This window comes from Citrus clementina, unplaced genomic scaffold (genome assembly GCF_000493195.1).
Source record: "Citrus clementina cultivar Clemenules unplaced genomic scaffold, Citrus_clementina_v1.0 scaffold_1, whole genome shotgun sequence".
Lineage (NCBI taxonomy): Eukaryota > Viridiplantae > Streptophyta > Magnoliopsida > Sapindales > Rutaceae > Citrus > Citrus x clementina.
Window position 1 is genome coordinate 26,635,326 of NW_006263303.1, and position 11,217 is coordinate 26,646,542.

An 11,217-nucleotide genomic window follows, 5' to 3' on the forward strand; every position below is an offset into this window, starting at 1 on the left:
TCAAATTATAAAAAGTAGAAAAAAATAGCATCCACTCAAACAAAGTCTTCCGAAATTGAACTTTTATTGCATAGCAATTAGCACTTTTACAGTTGAAAGTCATAGATATCGTCTAGGTTAACATAAGGTGAAAAGGTGGAGCTTGGATTAGTGGCTAAGGCAAGAATTTTATTTAGGAGGCAATTGAACATATCATAAATCTTAGGAATAGTAATTATTAAAAAAAAAATCATTTGCATATTTTAGAAGAAAAGTTTGAAATTCCAGGTAAGCTAACAGTTCGAAATATGAAATTTTAATTTGAAGTCCTTCCTCGTATTAATTAACATCCTTTCAACAATTAATAATATTAATATGGCATCCATGAACATGAGCTAGTAAATTGTAATATGTTAGTAGTATATGATAAGTGGGGCACCCGCTTATTAATGGAGCACTCGAGTGCTTTGAGTAATGATGATAAGGTTCAATTTTTTGGTGATCAATGGCCTTTAGCTAAAGAGATCATTGTGGTGCTCAAATCATTGGGACATAATATATCAAAGTTTTAAAGGTGAGCAAATGAATTGGGTTTCTCTACTTGGAAGAAAAGTATCCCTTTGTGGATTAATTGATAAATTGCACAATTTCTTTGTGAAATGAATGCGACGTCTTTGGCTTTCGAATGATTTGGTTTGCATTTTTACGAACAAATTTTCAAAAAAGTAGGAAAGGGCAATTTTTTTAGCCACGTTAATTACGACATTTAGGCCCACTAACCACAAGATAAATAACAAAAATGTTTCTACTACCATGGTCATTATTCTTTCGAACTACAATTGCTTTTCTTCTCTTTTTTTCTTTTCTTTCTTTCCTTTTTTTTTTTTTTTGTTTTGTTTTGTTTTGTTTTGGTCTGTAGGTTTCTTCATTGAGTAACAGCAGCATATGAATTGACATATTTGTGACAAAATATTATTTATACAAATTGATTTTTTATTTTTTATTTTTTTCTCAGAGTTTATTATTGGACCGAGTCCACCTCTGTAGAACAAAACAAAAGATAAGACAAAAATTACAAAATAAAAAGGAGATGATTGTAGGGTTAGGAATTGTGTCGTCCATTGAGTTCCAATCTTAAACAAGTGAGAAACATAAAATTTGTGTCATTAAATTGAGCCGCGCAATAAGACCAAGCACTTTTATGCTGCAATGTAGTAACAAATAAAGCAATCATAATTGTATCATATTCCTATAACCACGAATTTTTCCATCCTTTTCTTTAAATTTTTTATTACTTCATTTTTTTTATACTAAAAAAATATTTATGTTGTTTTACCAAGTTAATCATTATCCCATCGCATGTTCAGAAAAACTATCAAAACCACTAACTGTTAAAAAGTATATTAATTTTCAATATTTTCTTTGGTATCTTTATTACTATTTTACTCATGATGTGGTAAAATTCATCATTGAATGATAAAAATTTCCAACGGTATTATAATAAAAGATATAATAAGTGAAAAGTTAATAGAACTGTTTGAAGAATGAAAAATTTTGATGGGTTTTGAAACATGTAAGATGGGACAAACAATTAATTAATTTCAACAAATAGCATGAGAGATTTGACCATTTTCCAATCAGGTTATATTGAGAGAGAATTCAAATATGGGTATATAGACTTTTCCAATCAGTTTCCTCTATGAGATTAGCTTTAATGTCTTCGATAAATACTTAGCACTTGTTTAAAGTGTTAAACATGACCTCTTTGTAGATGCAACAATATAGGTCTCTAAAACTTTTGGAATGTGAGGAGGAAAGAAAAAGGAATAAGAGAATGTTGGCTGGTAGGCCTCATCACTTTGGTTGTAATTAAGGTTTATAGATATATCATGGGACCTGCAATAATACAAATTGCAAGAAAAATGCTTTCGAAAATTACAATCTAATTTTGTTTTCACACCACTGAACTCTGCCAATTTAATGCAATTCATTCCTGACTTCAAAAAGTGGAAAAGAGAGCGTGCAACTTTATACAATAAATGTGTCTGGGTCTGGACAGCAGCACACTACACATCATATCATGTGTTATTTTCGTAATCTCCATTTTTTTTTCCCTTTTTAATCTTTTGCTTTTCTTTTTCTTTACTTCTTTCCAAATTCCCAATTCCTATTTCTCTTCTCTCATAACATTCCCATTGCTTTTCTCAAGGACAGGAGGAGTAGAAGCGCAGCAGTTGTTAGTGTCCCAATGAGCGTGGCATGGAGACTAGTGAGCACTGAGCACTACTGTTCCAATCCAACGACATTATCACATTAACTTAGTTTTAATTCAATTTACTCTTGAAATTAAAAAAAATTAATAATATTATTACATACGACCAGAGTTATTATTCAAAGTTTACAATTTTCGTACATATACAGTCTTTACGAATACCAATCAATAGTCATATATATCGATCACTTGCGTTATAAAACTTAGCTCTCAACTTGTAATATTATAGAAAATAACATGGGAAATAAATTTTGTATCGCAAGTATAAATACAAAGGGTGATGATATAACCACAAATTCTTGTACAAACTGATGTGACATTAATTTATTGGTTGAATGAAAATATAAATAAATCATATAGGCTAAAAAATATTTAATTCAATCAATGAATTAACGTCAAATCAGTTTATACATAATAAGTTTATACAAGAGTTTGTGGTTATATTATTACTCAAATACAAAATATATATAGCATTACTCATATATATATTAATAAGCGTTTGACAATAAAGATTAATGAATTAATTCCACTAGTTACTTACCAATATTAATTTCATTTAGCTCAAAAATCTCATTGTCAACTTGTCACTCAATGAAACCGACACTATTGGTTCTATTGTTCTCGATCTTTCTATATCTATCTAAAATTTTGAACTAAGATCAAGCATAGAAACCAGAAATCCTATTCAATGAAATAAAATATTTTTATTTAATTAATTCTATACATATGTGCTTTAATATTCACGGTTCTTGTTTCCTTGTGATAATAAAGTTTATATGTGATAATCTTTAATTATGTGCCTTTCATTAAATTGTTTACATAAGATGCTTAAAAAACTTTTAACTTTTGTTATTTAATATTGTTTCCATAGGATGTTTAGATATCACACTATTCAACAGAAAAAAAAAACCTACATAAGATTAATTTTAATTAGACTTGATTGTTATATTTATGAGTAGACGTAAATTGATTTCGAGTGAGTGGCACATTGATCTTTCATCGAGACATTTGAGTCCACTATTTTCCAAACCTATATATTTGATACCCTCTTTTACTAATTAATCAATGTCAAGCTATTCATCAACATGAAAACACATTGTAATCTTGTATCATTTTAAGAGAGATATTAAATTCAACCCAAAGCATGAGTGCCCCGATAAGCCTGGTGTTTTGAAATTAGATAGTCGGGTTCACTAATTTTTTTATAAGACATTAATATTAAATTTTTTGCTCAGTGAGTGCAGTACTAGTGGCTTAATAACGAGCTAAAGAGAGCTTTTCTCCACAAAGGAAGTTCTCTCTCATTCTGCGGAATCAATTGGTGTTGCCATGCAAGCACATGTGTGTGTGTGTGCGCGCGTATTTGCTTCTCTCTCATCAAAAGAGTTGCGTCATACACATAGATGACTAATACATATTGTAATAATGAGTATGTATGTATGTATTGTTACATGTACTATATATATATATATATATGAGAAGTGGGGTTATGCATGCAATTAATCAATTAACTTTTTCACCATCAAAATCACTGAACTGCATGCAATTATTAACTTTTGCCATGCATGCAAAAGGCCAGATGCAGGTAGCTAGCTAGCTTGTTCAATCATCAATGTGATTTATAATCACTCTGCAGATGATTCCAAGCATCATTTGACGACAAAGTACTAAATTATGAAACACTTGCACTTTTCCTTGGCATATCCCTAATCCTACAAATAGGGAAAGGAAAAAAATTATGGCCTTCTTCGCACAGCAACAATGTACATCACTAATACTATTATATTATCGTTATGGCCTTCATCCATGTTTCATAAATGTATTTAATTAGTGAATTTTTGTTTGTTTGTATCTGTTCATAATTTTTTTTAAAAAGAATATTACATTATAAATCCTATGACTTTATGTATATATATATATATCAATTGAGACCAATCTTTATTAGCACAAAAACAATGAGTTGTAGTGCGAAAAACGACTGCAAGGAGGAACTTAACTCCAATAAATTCTAAAGAAATTTTACCCCACAAGAAAATAACAAATTCCTTTCCACAAAAATTGAGAAATGGAAGTAAAAATGTCCAAACTATATACTTGAATCTATTTAATCAAATTGCCCTATATTTGGTTCATATTTTTATATCTATTATTTTATATATATAAACTGAGATTGGAGAGATAAATAGAGTACAAATTGATAGATGATATATAGTAAGCACTAGACAGACAGATCGTGGAATATTAAGTGAAGGGGAAAAGCCTCTTTTTTTATTTTTTGGGGTTACTGAAATCAAAGAAAATGATTAAAGTGGGTCACCAGAAAGCAAAGAAGAAAAGTGAAAGAAAACAGAAAAAGAAAAGGCATGAAATGAAAGCATGTAATGTAATGTATGTTCTTTTCTTCACCTCTTTCTCTTTCCCTTAACAATGACAACCTAATTTACCCCAAAAAAGAAAAAAAAAGAAAAAAAGAAAAAAAAAATGACAACCTAAACCGTCATCATTACTGCCACTCTCTCTTTTTATTGCCAATCCCGATACACATAAATCCTTTATCTCCTTTACCTTTCTATAAAACAAGCATATTAATTAATAAAATTTAAAAAAATTAACAAAATGAAAAGAATAATTAATCCACCCTTATCGCATACATCCTCTTAGTTTTATTAATTATCAGAAAAAAATTATATTAAAATTATAATTTTTTCACATTTCAATTCTTTTTTCATAACTTTTCATCCTAAATAGCGTGGTAACATATGTGATGTAGCAATTCTCAAATAAATGATAATTATCATACATAATTTGATCTCATTACTCTTTACAATGGATGTAGCATTTTTGGCTATATAATCGTATTGAAAGTGAATGTTTAATTTTCCCAATCCAGTCTCATCTGTGGATCCATTAAATTCATGGATTTGGTCAAATGAGATTAGTTCTAAGTACTCCTCCACACACGCACACGCACACATATCTCGTTCTATGGAAATTTCAAGTTATCACGGGCCGTTAATTTCATTTGGACCAGACTTTTCCAGGCCCATTTGCAGTAACCTGTTAATATGGTAATAACATACGGCCCTTGTACTTTTACAAAATCAAGCGTAAGAACACAATTTGCAATTTTATTGACGCAAATCCCCGCACGCACAAAGTTTTCTTCAATTTTTTTTAGCCAGTTTAAAACAACTTTTTTAAGGACACAAATTAGATAAAAATAAAAAAGATATTTATTTGGTATTTGTATTTGAAGTTGAGTTTAGAAAATTAAAAAAAAATTATGGAATTACATATGTTATATTCATACAAAAAGATATATGCATGTATGTATGTATGTAGGTATGTATGTGTGTGTGTGTGTGTGTGTGTGTGTGTGTGGTATTTCTTTAGTGCGGACGCCCTCATTTTTTTTTCATGTGAACACGTTTTTAAATTGTGGCTTAACAGTAAGTCACTACTAGATGGTCATTTGCGATCAATAAATTCATCGCAAAAGCAAATTATGGTCGCAAGTTTGTCACATTAGGTTTGTCGAGTAAAAGCATCCGCGACCACTTTATAAGTTGGTCGCAAAGAAAATAACTTTTTGCGACGAAACAAATGGTCGCAAAATATAATTTCACTTTTTCTCCGTTACTTTTTTTCAATCAATTATTTCGTCACAGGTTTAGAATATTTGCGACCATACTCAAACTGGTCGAAAAAAATTTAAATATAATATTATATTTTAAATATAATTTTATAAAATTTTAATTTGTTTAATTTTTCTTTAATAATTAAGGACAATTATAATAATTGGAACATTTGGGAATAATTACATAATGATCTTCAAATAACATTGTAATATTTGGGAACAACTATATTTATTCATAAATTTCTTGATTTTCCTCACCTCCTTGCATCTTGATTTTCTTCACCTCTTTGTATATGATCTTCAATATTTAATTTCTACAAAAAAAGCTCAAAGGTTAGTTAACTTCTACTCATGATAATTAAATAAAATTATGTAACAAAAAAATAAAAAAAAGTTTGTAAGGAAAATAAGCTAGGAAGATAGAGTGAGAAGAAGAGAATGAGAATTATAAGAGTGAGAGAACTTAGAGATAAAAATGAAAGAGAGAAGAATAATACAAATATATATAACATGCTAGTCTTTTGCGACCACATTTAAATTTGGTCGCAAAAACATGTTCAAATTGAGTTTAATTGTGTAAAGCGGTTCAATTCCGCCAAAATATTTCATTTTTAGCGACCAAATAATGATTTTGTCACAACAAATGTTATAAATATCTTTTTATAATTTGGTTGGCAGTAGATTACCCACCAAAAGCTTTTGACTTTTTGGGACAACTTGAAAGGGGTCGCAAAAAAATAGATATTTTGAGACGAAAATTTGGTTTTGTCCCAAAAAAGAAGTCACATATTAATTTTACCACTTTCTTTTTTGCGATGAAATCTTGAAGTGGTCACTGAAAGTATACAATTTGTGGCGAAAGTGTTTTTGGTCGCAAATAAATTAAAAATATATATAATTGACAAATGCTTTTGCGAAAAAAATTGTGTTTGGTCGCAAAAAATGAGTTTATGTGATGAACTTAATTTTGGTCACAAAAAAAAAGACATTTAGCGACGAGATCGCCTATGGTCGTAAAAAGTGACATTATGTGACAAATTATATCGTCACAGAAAATATGGTCGCGAAAAAATATAATTCTTGTAGTGAGTTCGTATTAAAAAAAAAAATTGAAGACACCCACATCTAAGGATGTACATATATATAAGCGAGAATTATAAGTTCGTAGTTATATAACAAATCATGACTTGTCATTATAACATAAATTGGCAAATTGATATGGATGTTTTGTTATTGGCAAATAGATTTGACTGATAAAATCTCTTTCTTTAAGAATTAATAGAGGTTTGAGAGAAATTTTAGAATACATTTGAGGTACCATGTCGGTCATACAAGCAAATGATGCCATGACATGTGTGTATTTATTTTGAACCACCATCATGCAAGTGGCGGTTGTATTAAATTCAACTACACATATCATGTATGTATTAATTAATTGTAATACATTTGAGGTATTCTAAAATTTCTCAAGGTATTGAGATGGGGTTAGGTTTGAGATCAACGACCACTGCATTGTTGTCATTCCTTTGTTTTGTAATTTTTTTTTTAATTACATGAGACTAATGCTCAGATTACAAATCATATTACATGAGATTTACAACTGATATTTACGATCAGACAATTACTGAGCCTAATTTACATTAATTCTTATATAACACTGCCCAGATTCTTATATAACACTGCCCAGATTTTACTCTCTCTAATATTCGAGGGGTGTCTACTCCACTCACATTTCGAAAGGAAAAAAATTACCTTCACTTAATGATTAAGAAATGAAATAAACCCCTACATACGTTGTGGGAACTCGAACCACAGCGCTCACAGTTGTGAGTGCAGTGTCCTGGCCACTGGGCTAAGGGCCAGTTGGTTTCCTTTGTTTTGTAACTTGATAATAGGCATACTATTTTTCTGACAATTTAATGGTAAATTTCACAATAAAAAAGGTCCAATATAGGTGTCCCCATAAACAGGGAAGTCACATGTAATTGGTGGACAAAAGCTTGCACCGAACTAATAATTGACGACAAAAGGCTTCGCTCCCCCACCTCATCATCCTCTCAATTAACTCAGATATGAAGAATGTCAGAGAAATTGCAAGCAACGTAACCAGCTTTTTATGGGCATGTACGTCCTATCTTCGAACAACTTACAGAACAAGACAAACAAAAGCCTAGCTTACTAGCTAAAACCGTATCATGCTTACGGCACACACAGGAACGTAACAATAACAAATATTCTTTGTCTGCAAATCAGTAAATGGGGATGTACCGTTCAAAGCAGACCCTTCGAAATGCGTGTTATGGGTTTAAAATAGACAGTTTCATATATGGAGCGTGAGTGTTGGTGGATTAACTTAAATCAAAGAGAGAGACTTCTTCTTATACAAAAATGTTTAAAAGCTGTACATAACCAAAGCAAAGCAATAATAGCTTCATTATTATATGGTTGAGTAACGTTACACTCACAGAGTTGAGCTGTAAATTAATTTTATAGTTCGCCATATAAGTGAGCTTTATACAAATTAATTCAAATAATAAAGATAAGTAATCTTCTAAATATGTCACATCTATTAGATTACACAGTTGGAACACCAAATTTTATATTGTCATAACTACATCACCAATGGATGAAGGTTTCATTTTTATTTTTTATTTTACAGTGAACAATGTCTTTTTGAAATCATTATCACACAAAAGATACGCCCAATATTACAAGCAGGTAACAAATATATCTCATATCAGTTTGTTTTCAAGGCATTAATTATTGTCCTAGAGGATATAATCACTGTGCGTAGTTTCATGTAGCTACAAGAACATGAAAACAAATTGCGAAAGAAATGAATGAAACGAATAAAGAAAACAAAGACGCGACATCTGTTTTGTGTTTGTAATTTCTGGGGTGAGACTGAATTCAAAGATTCTATGAATTAATTCACATCGATCATCAGCAGATTTTCAGGGATTCAGAATTGAGAATATATATGCATGCATGTACGGTACGCGCGTGACTGCCCAATTGGCCCATTTTGGAGCCTCTGAGAGTGACACTACTGACTTGCGTTCTTCAACTGTAGTATTGTTCTTATGCATTGTCAATACTCTACTATTTTAATTTCCTTGCATTTAAATTTCCTTAAAAGCAGTTACATGCATAATACAAATTATCTAATTCAACTTTTTGACGATGCGGAAACATAAGAATTTGATTGATAAGAGAAACAAAGTTTCTGAATATTAAAAGTTTTATTGAAAAAGTTTGAATTAACAAAATTAGAGTTTTGAACTCCTTTATCTAGTAACCCTAAATATCGTAAATTTATCAAAATAAGCAAATTTAAAATATTATTTTATAATAAAATTACCCTAATCTAAATAAGAAATCCAAAATAAACAATGCTCAAATCCAATATTTAGGAAAAATAAAGATAAAAATCCTAAAAGAAACTAAAAAAATAGAAAAATATCTTAAAACTAAAAAACAATTAGGAAATAAGTTGAATTTCTGGCTGGGCCATGGAGCAAAATGAAGCAAACGGTTTTAGATTTGGTTCATCTCGTTGCAAGCTTTGAAATGGTCCCAAGTTATGACCTTCAGAAGATACCCCATGGGGCAGAATGAAGTAAGTAATTTTGCATTTGGTTAGTCTCCTTCCCAGTTTCAAAATGGTATATTATGCACCCAAAATGGACATTTGTGGTTCACCTCATTACAAGTTTCGAAACGGTAAATTATACGCACAAAATGGTTGCACACTTGTATATTATATGCCAAGCTTTTAAATGGTATACTATATACATTATACACACAAAACAATATATTATAAACCCAAAAGAGACATATTTATATTATACACATAGCTTCAAAATAATATATTATACCCCCAAAACGAACACTATACATACGAAACGGTAGATTATATATTTAAAATAAACACATGTATCTCAAGTTATGACTTTTGGAAAGTGCCCTACCTATTTATGTATTATGTAACAGTTCAGACCCAACAACCGAACATATATTGTTTGCTTTGGACACATGATCAATCATGATTTTGTTATTAGGCTTTGCAACCCAAAATGTATCTATTTAGTTGGGAGAGCTCCTGGCTTATAAACAAATTCTGGAACTCACTCGCTAATGATGTGGGATGTTACATACTTCCACTCTTGTGGACGGGATATCACATATTTTGTTTTCCTTTTTAGGCACTGATTAAGGTTGCACCTATCAATAGATTTGCAATTGTAATTTTGAAAAATAAGGAAAAAAATCATATATGTATCATGATATAGGTATATTTAAACATATCTACGTATAGAGTAATAATATTTTTTAAAGCTAATATACAAAATTTATGTTCAAAATAATGCAACACATAACGTGTCGTTCACTGGTACTATGAAATTATCATATTAATAATGATAAAATAACAAATTATTATCACACACATAACAATCACTTATTTTTGACACGTTAAGCGTCGGGCTAGAAACAGATATATGGGACTAAAGGTAATAGGGATAAAGTTTTAGAGGTCAAGATCTGAAAAAAAATAATTGGATTAAGACAAATGTTAAGATATTTTACTTTTGCATCCATATAAAACTATTTAAGATCACATTAAGAAAGATTAAAGTACAAAATTATGTGGTGGTCGCTAATAATTAATATTACTTATGTTACCTTTACAAATGTCGATTAGTTTTGAAGCTTTTGGAATTTAAGTCATTAAAATAACAGTGCTAAGTTTGCAAGCGTACATCCATGATATATTCCAACGCACCAACTGTTGTAGTCAAAAGTTTTCTCCACCTTTTACACCTTTTACAGGTCCTTTATTCTGTAAGAAAATAATATAAAATTGTTAGATAAATCATGCCCAAAGAATCGAATCAAGAAAAGCTTTTTCGTATCTAGTCACATTTTTATCTTTATGGCCAAGTGGGCTCTCATCGCCAAGTTAATTCTCTTGGAAAGAAGAATATACATTCAGATCTAGACAAAGGAATAAAGGAATTTTAAAAATATATGCCCAAACACTGTACAAAGAAAATAAATATAAAATATGTTGTTTATTATAAAGTATCAATTTCATTGGTTTCAGCCAGATTTATGGCTGTTTTTGTATTTCTATAAATCTTGGTTTTTGATCAAGTGAACACAGTTGCTTCTTCTACGATGTTAACCCTTTTTTTTTTTAGTTTTTTGTCCTTTAGTAATGTAATTATTGACGGACGAGCAAATTGTATATATGTGAAACAATAATTAACATGGAAATGTGAGAACATGCCAAAATAAGAGATTAAGAACTCTCATGAAGTTTCTTTGA